We start from the raw sequence: 3,361 nt of genomic DNA, 5'->3' as shown, positions 1-3,361 counted from the left end.
CGGGCCAGTGCTCCTTCGAGTGTTGGTCCGAACTGAGCAGACTGCGGGGCGCCCTCCTGGAAACTCGAGGTCTGGTTTTTACTCGTAGGATGTCTCATCTGGTGTGCCCTGAGAACGAGATATGTGCAGCTCCTATCGGGATTTGTCGGCACATTCGGGTGGCTTTGCTGGTCTTGTTTTACCATTGTCGAGATGTCTTGTAAACCGGGATTCCGAGACTGATCGGGTCTTTCCGGGACAAGGTTTATCCTTCGTTGACCGTGAGAGCTTATGATGGGCTAAGTTGGGACACCCCTGCAGGGTATTATCTTTCGAAAGTTGTGCCCGCGGTTATGAGGCAGATGGGAATTTGTTAATGTCCGGTTGTAGATAACTTGTCATTTGACCCAATTAAAATACATCCACTGCGTGTGTAGCCGTGATGGTCTCTTCTCGGCGGAGTCCGGGAAGTGAACACGGTCTGTGTTATGAATGACGTAAGTAGGTGTTCAGGATCACTTCTTGGTCATTGCTAGATGACGTCCGTTCTGTTGCTTCTCTTCTCGCTCTCATTTGCGCAAGTTAGCCACCATATATGCTTTTGCCGCTGCAGCTCCACCTCTTTGCCCCATTCTCCCCTACAAGCTTAAATAGTCTTGATCTCGTGGGTGTGAGATTGCTGAGTCCCCGTGACTCACAGATTCTACCAAAATAGTTGCAGGTGCCGACGATGCCAGTGCGGATGATGGCGTCGATCTCAAGTGGGAGTTCGACGAGGAACGTGGTCGTTACTATGTGTCTTTTCCTGATGATCAGTAGTGGTGCCCAGTTGGGACGATCGGGGATCTAGCATTTGGGGTTGTCTTAATTTCATCTGGTTTTTGACCGTAGTCGGTCTATACGATTGTATTTTGGATGATGTATGAATAATATTTATGTATTGTGTGAAGTGGCGATTGTAAGCCAACTCTTTATCCCATTCTCGTTCATTACATGGGATTGTGTGAAGATGACCCTTCTTGCGACAAAACCACTATGCGGTTATGCCTCTAAGTCGTGCCTCGACACGTGGGAGATATAGCCGCATCATGGGCGTTACACGTCCGATGTACAAAGAACGGGAAGATCGCCTTCATCTAGCTCCAGCTAGTCAGTGTTACGATCTTCCACGAAACGCCAGCGACCACCGGCCTAGTCCCCTGCCTCCACCCTCCCCTCGACCTCACCGCACCGCCGTGCTTGGCATCGCCCCCGGCCATCCCTTCAAGCCCCGCCGACCTCCAGATCGGGCGCAAGCAGCTCCTGCGCCCCACACCCCTATGATAGACACCGATGCGCCGCTTCCCCGGCAAATAGGCGGACTATGTGCTCCGCATGCCTAAGCGGGTGCTGCTTCTTTTAGTTGCGATTCGACTGACCCTGAATTGAAATCCAGGCGGGCTACTAACCTCTAGCAAAAGTGAAATAGTAAATGGGAGGAAACCTTATGCATTTAGTATCACGAAGAAGATGCAGTATGAAGCGCTCAACTAGTTTCTTTCATGGGATGAATACGGTGTGAGCAGAGACGTAAGATTTGCACGAATAAGGGAAGAGGAGTACCTCTTTCTGCTGGCAGTGCTGTGTCCTCCTTTTGTTTTTCCAACGATCTTCTTGTGGTTCGCTGGAAACGAGAAGTTGTGGAGGACGGTGGAGCCTTGGACAAACCCATGGAGAAGTTGTTGAGTGTGGTGCGCTGGCCGTCTGTCGGCGGCGGGGAACCAGATCCGAGGCGGCGAATGACGGCGTAGCGGGAACAGCTCCGGTGCGGTGGACGGTTGCGACAGTGGAGCGGCAGCGGTGAGGCGTAGGACGGCGTGGTTGAAGTGGTTCTAGTATGGCGCACGTCGGCGTTGGCGTCGTTGAGGCAGCTCTGCCTCGGCTTCAGCTGCTAAGTCCTTGAGGGCGTTGCGGTTGCGGTTGCGTTAGATGACGACCTCGGGGTACCGGTTCCGGCGTGATGGAGGAGGGCGGTGGTGGATTGGGCGCGATGGGGTGGAGGACGGAGGAGGCTGGGGTTTCACAGCTGGTGGAGAGGGCGTTTTGGCGCCCACGGAGTATGAATTTGGAAACGGAGGGAGGGGGAACTAAGGGTGAACAATGCTTCGGTTTGGGACGCGCTTGTTTGAAATTAGGGGAAAGTTACAAACTTTGCCCCCATCTAAAATTTCGGACATATTGTGGGTTGGGGGTAGGACAGTAATCTCAGGTGTCCCAAATGGTGGGCGGGATAGATTTTGGCCGAGCGCATGGGTGTTTAGGCGCCCATGGCGTATGAATGCTTCTCGGAGGCGGTTGAGACTGGCGTCTTGGTGAAGTTACAAACCTACCCCGTTTTGGACCTTTGGACATCGGGCCGATAGGCTACACGTGCCAGAGTCAGGATAGTAATTTCCTACCACCAAACATTAGTGTCGCGCGGTTTCGGGTGACCAGAGGCTTATTTGGCGCTTCGTTCGTTCAATATTTGGGAGCAGAAGCATTAACGTTTTCGGTTCTCTTGAATTGAACTTTCAGGATTTGTCAAACTTCACAAAACTTTACTCTTGAAAATCCTAAAACTATGATTATTTTGGAATGGAGGGGGTACATTTGAATATACATTGTACACGAGTATATATTAAAAAATATGCAACTTACCTCAGTTCATGCATGGTTCCAAATATAATCTCCTTGGTTGCAAAAAAATAGTTAGACATGCGTATGAATATATAGCATGTTCAAACGCACAACAAAGATTGACCCCCCCCCCTTTAGATCTGATTTACAAATGCCATTATCTCGGGTTCAAATAGATGAATGCACTTCCTATGAATTCAAATCTTCAAAATCCCCTTTATGTTGAATTCAACGTGTATTCTATTTCGTAGCTAGCAATTTGGAATGTATCCATGTAAGTGACAAATGTATAAAGTGCTTCACACTAACAACATGGAGTGCACTAATTAATGTTTATATATGAATTGCAAAAGCAATGCATTGCCTGTATTTCAAACCGCTCTCACTCTATGGATCGATAATATGAAATAAACACATGCACATGCTACAATTCAATAGAGTATGGGTGTCTGATAGACCGATTTTCGTTCATACGCAAATTGCAAAATTCATGATCTCATCCAAAAATAATAATGCCATTTATATTTTAATTTAATGCGTATAACCGCCTTTTACACGTAGATGCACTATGCCTCGGCCCGTTCTCACAAACGCACTATATATCTCTATATCTAACGCATAAGTGCACACACTTTATATACATCAGCATTTCTCTTTCACACATGCTCACAATCTCTCCCGGGGTGTCGGGGTGTCTCATGCACACACTCTCTCTGTATCTCTC

The sequence above is a fragment of the Triticum aestivum genome, chromosome 6D, assembly GCF_018294505.1.
Source record: "Triticum aestivum cultivar Chinese Spring chromosome 6D, IWGSC CS RefSeq v2.1, whole genome shotgun sequence".
In the NCBI taxonomy this organism is placed as follows: Eukaryota; Viridiplantae; Streptophyta; class Magnoliopsida; order Poales; family Poaceae; genus Triticum; species Triticum aestivum.
Note: the sequence above shows the minus strand (reverse complement) of the source record.